The 9,647-nt window shown below is 38.6% G+C and overlaps 1 protein-coding gene across 17 annotated transcripts in view; it reads left to right on the top strand.

Moving 5' to 3' along the window:
* LOC144579619 (uncharacterized) overlaps positions 1-9,647 on the top strand; it is a 634,762-nt gene that overhangs the window by 126,265 nt on the left and 498,850 nt on the right. The gene's annotated exons all lie outside the window — the stretch shown is intronic.

The raw sequence follows: 9,647 nt of genomic DNA, 5'->3' as shown, positions 1-9,647 counted from the left end.
CGTTAGAAATAGAAAAATAAGACATGGGTGTTACTTATTAAAGCAGTTCACAGTGGTAGAGGAGGTAGATGTGTTGAGAAATAATAACACGACTTTCACATTAGGTACCAGCTTGGCCACAGCAGTAGAGCACCAAACGGGCTCTTGGGGTGACTGATTCCAGGCCTGGAGTGAATAAAATCAGTAGCCAGGTAATGGTTTTAGCAGGTCTTTGGTAAGATCCACTGCTGTGCTGGTTTCAGTTCTAACCCAGCACAGTCCCAGTGGTGGTTGGTGGCTACAGGAGTGCTTGTGTCACCTCACTTCCAGCTCCAGAGGGCTTATCACAGAGAGAGAGAGTCCATTGTTTTAAGAGTAAGTCAGGGGAGGGAATAAGAGGCTCTGCTTGGTAATCTAGAGAATTCTTTCAGACTTACCCAAGACCATCAAGACAGTACCTCCATGAGTGTGCAAGAACCACAGCATTCCATGGTGTGGGGTTCCCACTAAAGTAGATATGGGTTAGATCACAACACTCAAGTCCTTTTGAATACCTGAAAAGACTTTATAAGGTGGACAGGCACACATAAGCTCAGACTACAAAGACTACAATAAATACATAAGTCTTCAATGTCCAGAAACCGATGAATATCCACAAGTATCAAGGCCACCTAGGAAATCACGACCTCACTAAGTGAACTAAATACTGGGGAAACAGGTATGTTACCATTCAGATAGAGAATTTAAAATTGCTATTTTAAGGAATCTAAAAGAAATTCAAGATAACAGACTCTTATCAAAGCAATTTAACAATAATGACAAAAAAAGCTTTAAATAAATAAAAAGAATCAGGCAGAAATTCTGGATTTGCAAATGCAGTTGACATATTGAAGAATGTATCAGAGTCTTTTCTAATAATGTAATTGATCAAGCAGAAGAAAACTTTAGTGAGCTGGAAGACAGGCTATTTGAAAATATACAATGAGAGGAGACAAAAGAATAAATAATAAAAAAAAATGAGGCCCAGCTACAAGATTTAGAAAATAGCCTCAACTGTGCAAATTTAAGAGTTTTTGGCATTAAAGCGAAAGTAGAGAAAGAAATAGGCACATAAAGTTTATTCAAACAGATAACAGAACTTCCCTAACCTAAAGAAAGATTAATATTTAAGTACAGCAATACGGAGGTTATAGAACCCCAAGCAGACTACCTCAAGGGATTTAATAAAAAAACTCCCAAAGATCAAGTTTAAAGAAGGAACCCTAAAAGCAGAAAGATAAAAGAAACAATAATATACAAAGAAGCTCCAGTATATCTGGCAGCACACTCCTCAGTAGAAACTTTACAGGTAAGGAAAGAGTGGCAGAACATATTCAGAGTGCTGAAAGGGGGAAAAAACCAAAAAACTTTTACCCTAGAATAGTGTATCTAGCAAAAAATATTCTTCAAACATGAAGGAAAAATACTTATTCAGAGAACCAAAAACTGAGAGATTTCATCAACAGGAGACCTGTCCTAAAGAAATGCTAAAGGGAATATTTTAATCAGAAAGAAAGAATATTAATGAGTAGTAAGAAATCATCTGAACATGCAAAATTCACTGGTAGTACTAAGCACACAGAAAAACACAGTATATTATTACACGGTAATAATGGTGTATAAACTACTGTTAGGTAGGAACACTAAAAAACAAATCCACAACATAATAACTACAACAACTTTTTAAAGACATAGACATACAATAAGATATAAATAGAAACAACAAAATGTTAAAAAGCAGGGGGATGAAGTTAAGGTGTAGAATTTTTATAAGTTTTAATTTTTTTTGCTTGCTTCCTTGCTTGTTTATGCAAAGTGTTAAGTTGTTATCAGCTTAAAATAATGGGTTCTAAGGTACTATTTGCCAGACTTCTGGAACCTCAAATTGAAAAAAAATACAATGGATACAAAAAAATAAAAATAAAAAGCAAGTAATTAAATCATACCACCAGAGAAAATCACCTTCACTAAAAGGAAGATAGGGAGGAAGGAAAGAAGACCACAGAACAACCAGAAAGAAAATAACAAAATGACAGGAGTTAGTACTTACTTGTCAAGAATAACATTAAATGTAAATAAACTAAACTCTTCATTCAAAAGACAGACTGGCTAAATGGATTAAAAATAAGAACCAAGGATGTGTTGCCTACAAGAAATATACTTCACCTATAAAGACTCATATAGACTGAAAATAAAGGGATGGAAAATTATAATACATGCCAATGGAAACCAAAAAAAGGGAGAAGTAGCTATACTTATATCAGACAGATTTCAATACAAAAACTGTAAAAAGAGACAAAGTCATTACATAATGATAAAGTGCTAAATTCAGAAAGAGGATATAACAATTTTAAATTTATATGTGAAGATCCAAATTAATAAAATCAGAGATAAAAAATGAGGTATTGGGAGGCCGAGGCAGGTGGATCACAAAGTCAAGAGATCGAGACCATCCTGGTCAACATGGTGAAACCCCGTCTCTACTAAAGATACAAAAAATTAGCTGGGAACGGTGGCGCGTGCCTGTAATCTTAGCTACTCAGGAGGCTGAGGCAGGAGAATTGCCTGAACCCAGGAGGCGGAGGTTGTGGTGAGCCGAGATCGCACCATTGCACTCCAGCCTGGGTAACAAGAGCGAAACTCCGTCTCAAAAAAAAAAAAAAAAATGAGGTAGTACAACTTATACCACAGAAATTCAAGGGATCTTAAGTGGCTACTATGAGAAACTATATGCCAATACATTGGACAATCTAGAAGAAATGGATAAATTCTTAGACACGTACAACTTCCCAAGACAAAACCATCAAGAAATACAAAAACTTAAAAGGCCAATAACAAGTAACAAAGTCAAAGGTATAATAAAAAGTCTCCCAGCAAAGAAAAGCCTGGGACCTGATGGTTTCAATGTTGAGCTCTATCTAGCAAACATTTAAAGAAGAACTAATACTAATTCTACTCAAATTACATCAAAGACTAGAGGAGAGAACACTTCCAGACTCATTCCATGAAGCCAGGATTAGCCAGATACCAAACCAGAGGAAGACATAATCAAAAAAAGAAAGTGGAAAGAAAGAAAAAGGAAGGAAGGAAGGAAGGAAAAGAGAGAGAAAGAGAGAAAGAAAGAATAAAGAAAACTATAGGCCAAGATCACTGATGAATATTGATACAAGAATACTCAACAAAATGCTGGTAAACTGAATTGAATAGTACATTTAAAAGATCATTCATTATGACTAAGCAAAATTTGCTCAAGTGAGGAAAGGATGCTTCAATATATGCAAATCAAACAATGTGATACATCATGTCAACAGAATGAGGAACAAATCCATATGGATTATTTCAATTAATGCTGAAAGAGTACTTCATAAAATTTAACTTTACTTCATCATAAAAACCTTCAATAAAGTAGGTAGAGAAGGAACATACCTCAACATAATAGAAGCCATTTGACAGACACATAGCTAGGGCAGTACTGATGGAGAAAAATGGAAAGCCTTGCCTCTGAGATTTGGAACATGACAAGGATGCCCAGTGATACAGTTTTGCTGTGTCCACGCCCCAATCTCATCTTGAATTGTAGCTCCTTTAATCTTCATGGGTTATGGGAGGGACCCAAAGGCAGGTAATTGAATCATGGAGGTGAGTTTTTCCTGTGCTGTTCTCATGGTAGTGAATAAGGGTCACAAGATCTGATGGTTTTATAAGAGCAGTTCTCCTGCATGTGCTTTCTTGCCTGCCACCATGTAAGATGTATCTTTGCTCCTCCTTCATCTTCTGCCATGATTGGGAGGCCTCCCGTAGCTGTGTGAAATTGTGAGTCCATTAAACCTCTTGTTCTTTATAAATTACCAGGTCTTGGATATGTCCTTACAGCAGCATGGAGAATAGGCTAACATAGTAAATTGGTACCAGGTAGTGGGGTGCTGCTATAAAGATACCCAAAAATGTAGAAGTGACATTGGAACTGGGTAACAGCAAAAGGCTGAACTGTTGGGCAGGCTTAGAAGATAGGAAAGTTTGGAGGGCTCAGAAGAGAGGAAGATGTGGGAAAGTTGGGAACGTCCTAGAGACTTTTCAAATGGCTTTGACCAAAATGCTAATAGTTATACGGACACTAAACCTAGGCTGAGGTGGTCTGGGCTGCGGATGAGAAACGTGTTGGGAACTGGAGTCAAGATCACTCCTGCTATGCTGGGCTGTGGATGAGAAACGTGTTGGGAACTGGAGTCAAGATCACTCTTGCTATGCTGGGCTGCAGATGAGAAACGTGTTGGGAACTGGAGTCAAGATCACTCTTGCTATGCTGGGCTGCAGATGAGAAACGTGTTGGGAACTGGAGTCAAGATCACTCTTGCTATGCTGGGCTGCGGATGAGAAACGTGTTGGGAACTGGAGTCAAGATCACTCTTGCTATGCTGGGCTGCGGATGAGAAACGTGTTGGGAACTGGAGTCAAGATCACTCTTGCTATGCAAAGGGACTGGCAGCAGTTTGCTACTGCCCTAGAGATCTGTGGAACTTTGAACTTGAGAGAGAGAATTTAGGATATCTGGCAGAAGTAATTTCTAAGTGGCAAAGCACTCAAGAGGAAGCAGAGCAGAAACATTAGGAAAATTTGCAGCCTGATGATGCATTAGAAAAGAAAACCCCAATTTCTAGTGATAAATTCAAGCCCTCTGCAATAATTTGCATAAATAATAAGGAGCCAAATGTTAATCACTAAGACAATGGGGAAAATGTCTCCAGGGCATGTCAGAGACCTCCAAGGTATCCCTTCCCATCACAGGCTTGAAGACCTAGAAATGAAAAATGGTTTCCTGGGCTGGGTCCAGGGGCCCCTGCTGTGTGCAGTCTCCAGACTTGGTACTCTGTGTCCTAGCCACTGTACAGCTTGGGTTGTTGCTTAAGAGGGTGCAAGCTCCAAACCTTGGTGGCTTCCATGTGGCATTGAAACTACAGGTGCACAAAAGTCAAAAAATGAGGTTTGGCAACCTCTGCCTAGATTTCAGAGGATGTATCAAAGTTCCCAAATGTCCAGGCAGAGATGTGCTGCAGACATAGGTCCCTCATGGAGAACCTATGCTAGGGCTGTGCAGAAGAGAAATGTGGGTGGGTGCACCCATGCACAGAGTCCTCACTAAGTCACACTGCCTAGTGGAGCTGCGAGAAGAGGGACACCATCCTCCAGACCTCAGAATGTAGATCCACCCACAGCTTGCACCGTGTGCTTGGAAAAGCCACAGACACTCAATGCCAGCCCATGAAAACAGTCAGAAGGCAGACTGTACTCTGTAAAGCCATGGGGACAGAGCTGCCCAACACCACAGGAACCCATCTCTTGAATTAGTGTGAGCTGGATGTGAGACATGGAGTCACAGGAGATCATTTTGGGCTTTTAAGGTTTAATGACTGCACTATTGGATTTGAGACTTTCATGGGGCCTATAGCCCTGTTGTTTTGGCTAGTTTCTCCAATTTGCAAAGGCTGTACTTACCGATGCCTGTATCCTTATTGTATCTAGGAAGTAATGTTAACTTGCTTTTGATTTTACGGGCTCAGAGGCAAAAGGGACTTGCCTTGTCTAAGATGGAACTTTGGACTGTGGATTTTGTAGTTAATGCTGTAATGAATTATAACTTCGGGGAACAGCTGGGTGTGGTAGCTCATGCCTGTAATCCCAGCACTTTGGGAAGCTGAGGTGGGCGGATCATGAGGTTAAGAGATCGAGACCATCCTGGCTAACATGGTGAAACCCCATCTCTACTAAAAAATATGAAAATTAGCTGAATGTGGTGGCACACATCTGTAGTCCCAGCTACTTGAGAGGCTGAGGTAGGAGAATTGCTTGAACTTGGGAAGCGGAGGTTGCAGTGAGCCCAGATTGCATCACTGCACTCCAGCCTGGTGCCTGGTGACAAAGTGAAACTCTGTCTCAAAAAAAAAAAAAAAAAAGACTTTGGGGAACTGTTGGGAAGGCATGATTGGTTTTGAAATATGAGGACATGAGATTAGAGAGGGGCAGGGATGGAATGATATGGTTTGGCTGTGTCCCCACCTAAATCTCATCTTGAATTGTAGCTCCCATAACTCCCATGTGTCATGGGAGGGACACTGTGGGAGGTAATTGAATCACAGGAGTGAGTTTTTCCCATGCTGTTCTTGGGATAGTGAATAGGTCTGAGATCTGATGATTGTATAGGGGTAGCTTCCCTGCACGTGCTCTCTTGCCTGTCTCCATAGCAAGACGTGCTTTTCCTCCTCCTCTGCCTTTCACCATGATTGTGAGGTCTCCCCAGCCATGTGAAACTGTAAGTCCTTTTAACCTCCTTTTTAAAATAAATTACCCACTTTTGGGTATGTCTTTATAGCAACATGATAATTAATGAATACACCCATTTTCATAACTCTTATTCAACATAGTACTGGAAGTCCTACCTAGAATAGTCAGACAAGAGAAAGAAATAAAGGGCATCCAAACTGGAGAGGAAGAAGAAGTTAAGTTATCCTTTTTGCAGGTGATATGATCTTATATTTGTAAAAAACCTAAAGACTTCACCATAAACTATCAAAACTGATAAATTCAGTAAAATTGCAGGATATAAAATCAGCACATAAAAAACAGTAGCATTGATATATGCCAACAGTGAACAATGTGAAAAAAACTCAGGAGCTGGGCATTGGTTGCTTATTCCTATAATCCCACTCTTTGGGAGGCCAAGGTAGAAGGATTGCTTGAGCTCAGGGGTTTAAGACCAGCCTGAGAAACATAGTGAGATCTTGTCTGTACTAAAATTTAAAAAAATTAGCCAGGTGTGGTGGTACATGTCTATAGTTTTAGCTACTTGGGGGATGGGGCCTGGGCTGAGGTGGGAGGTCTGCTTAAGCCCAGGGAGTCTAGGTCGCCCTGTACTCCAGCCTGGGCAACAGAGTGAGACCCTGTCTCAATTAGAAATAATAATAAAAACACTCAAGAAAAAAAAAACAAGAAAAGTAATCTCATTATCCCATTTATAATAGCTACAGAACTCCAGCCTGGGCAACAGAGTGAGACCCTGTCTCAGTTAGGAAATAATAATAATAATAAAAACACCCAAGAAAAAACAAACAAGAAAAGTAATCTCATTATCCCATTTATAATAGCTACAGAACTCCAGCCTAAGCAACAGAGTGAGACCCTGTCTCAGTTAGGAAATAATAATAATAATAAAAACACCCAAGAAAAAACAAACAAGAAAAGTAATCTCATTATCCCATTTATAATAGCTACAGAACTCCAGCCTAAGCAACAGAGTGAGACCCTGTCTCAGTTAGGAAATAATAATAATAATAAAAACACCCAAGAAAAAACAAACAAGAAAAGTAATCTCATTATCCCATTTATAATAGCTACAGAACTCCAGCCTAAGCAACAGAGTGAGACCCTGTCTCAGTTAGGAAATAATAATAATAATAAAAACACCCAAGAAAAAACAAACAAGAAAAGTAATCTCATTATCCCATTCATAATAACTACAGAACTGCAGCCTGGGCAACAGAGTGAGACCCTGTCTCAGTTAGGAAATAATAATAATAATAAAAACACCCAAGAAAAAACAAACAAGAAAAGTAATCTCATTATCCCATTTATAATAGCTACAGAACTCCAGCCTAAGCAACAGAGTGAGACCCTGTCTCAGTTAGGAAATAATAATAATAATAAAAACACCCAAGAAAAAACAAACAAGAAAAGTAATCTCATTATCCCATTTATAATAGCTACAGAACTCCAGCCTAAGCAACAGAGTGAGACCCTGTCTCAGTTAGGAAATAATAATAATAATAAAAACACCCAAGAAAAAACAAACAAGAAAAGTAATCTCATTATCCCATTTATAATAGCTACAGAACTCCAGCCTAAGCAACAGAGTGAGACCCTGTCTCAGTTAGGAAATAATAATAATATTAAAAACACCCAAGAAAAAAAAACAAGAAAAGTAATCTCATTATCCCATTCATAATAACTACAGAACTGCAGCCTGGGCAACAGAGTGAGACCCTGTCTCAATTAGGAAATTAAAAAAAAAAAGAACCCAAGAAAAGTAATCTCATTATCCCATTTATAATAGCTACAAGTAACATTAACTACTGAGGAATTAACTAAATAAGTGAAAGATTTCTACCATAAAAACTATAAAACACTGATGATAGAAATTGAAGAGGACATATGAAAAATGGGAAAATATTTCATGTTCATGAATTGGAAGCATTAATAGTGTTAAAATGTATAATTCTACCCAAAGCAATCTACAGATTCAAAGCAATCCCTATTAAAGTATCAAGGATATTCTTCACAGAAATAGAAAAAAAAATTCTAAAATTTATATGTAATCACACACAAGAAACAAAACACAAAACAAAACAGAATACACGAGGCTATCCTAAGCAAAATGAACAAAACTGGCAGGATCACAGTACCTGACTTCAAATTATAGTGGAAAGCTATAGTCACGAAATGGCATGGTACGGGCATAGAAACAGACACATATACTAGTGGAAGAGAAGAGAAAACCCAGAAATAAATCCATACATCTACAGTGACCTCATTTTCGACAATGTTTCCAAAGCATTGGGGGAAAGGACAGTCTCTTCAATAAATGGCACTGGGAAAACAGGATATACATATGGAGAAGAGTGAAACTAGACCTCTATCTCTCATCATATACAAAAATAGAATCCGCCAGGCTCACGCCTGTAATCGCAACACTTTGGGAGGCCAAGGCGGGTGGATCACAAGGTCAGGAGTTTGAGACCAGCCTGACCAACATGGATAAACTACATCTCTACTAAAAATACAAAATTAGCCTCACATGGTGGCATCTGCCTGTAATCCCAGCTACTCAGGAGGGAGAGGCTGCAGTGAGCCGAGATCATGCCACAGCACTCCAGCCTGGGCAACAGAGTGAAATTCCATCTCAGGAAAAGAAAAGAAAATAGAATCAACATGGATTGAATACTTATATCTAAGACTTCAAACTATGAAACTACTTCAAGGAAACGTTGAGGACATTCTCCAGTACATTGGACTGGGCACAGATTTCTTGAGTAATATCCCATAAGCAAAGGTGATGAAAGCAAAAATGGACAAATGGGATTCCATTAAGTTAACTTTTGCATAACAAAGGAAACAGTCAACTAAGTGAAGAGACTACCCACAAAATGGAGGAAAATGTTTGCGAATTATCCAACTGACAAGGGGTTAATAACCAGAATCTAAAAGGAGCTCAAACAAGTCTATAAGAAAAAACACCTAATAATCCATTTAAAAATGGGAAAAAGGTTCTGTATAGACATTTCTCAGAAGAAGACATAAATGGCAAACAGGTATATGAAAAGGTACTCAACATCTTTCATCATCAGAGAAATGCAAATCAAGACTGCAATGATGGTATGAGGTTTTTTCCCTCGTATTTAACATTCTGATTCTTCATTTCCTCCTTATAATTTTCTTATGTTTATATACTAGGTGAGATGACTGGTTAAATGGCAAAGAAGAAGGAATGAACATTGTAACATATCAAATCAACCCATCATTACCTTTTGTTGTTTGTATTACATCACCTCCATCATAACAGAGTAGAAATATGTTTTGTG

This window comes from Callithrix jacchus, chromosome 15, assembly GCF_049354715.1.
Source record: "Callithrix jacchus isolate 240 chromosome 15, calJac240_pri, whole genome shotgun sequence".
In the NCBI taxonomy this organism is placed as follows: Eukaryota; Metazoa; Chordata; class Mammalia; order Primates; family Cebidae; genus Callithrix; species Callithrix jacchus.
This window is presented reverse-complemented; position numbering and strand designations above follow the sequence as displayed.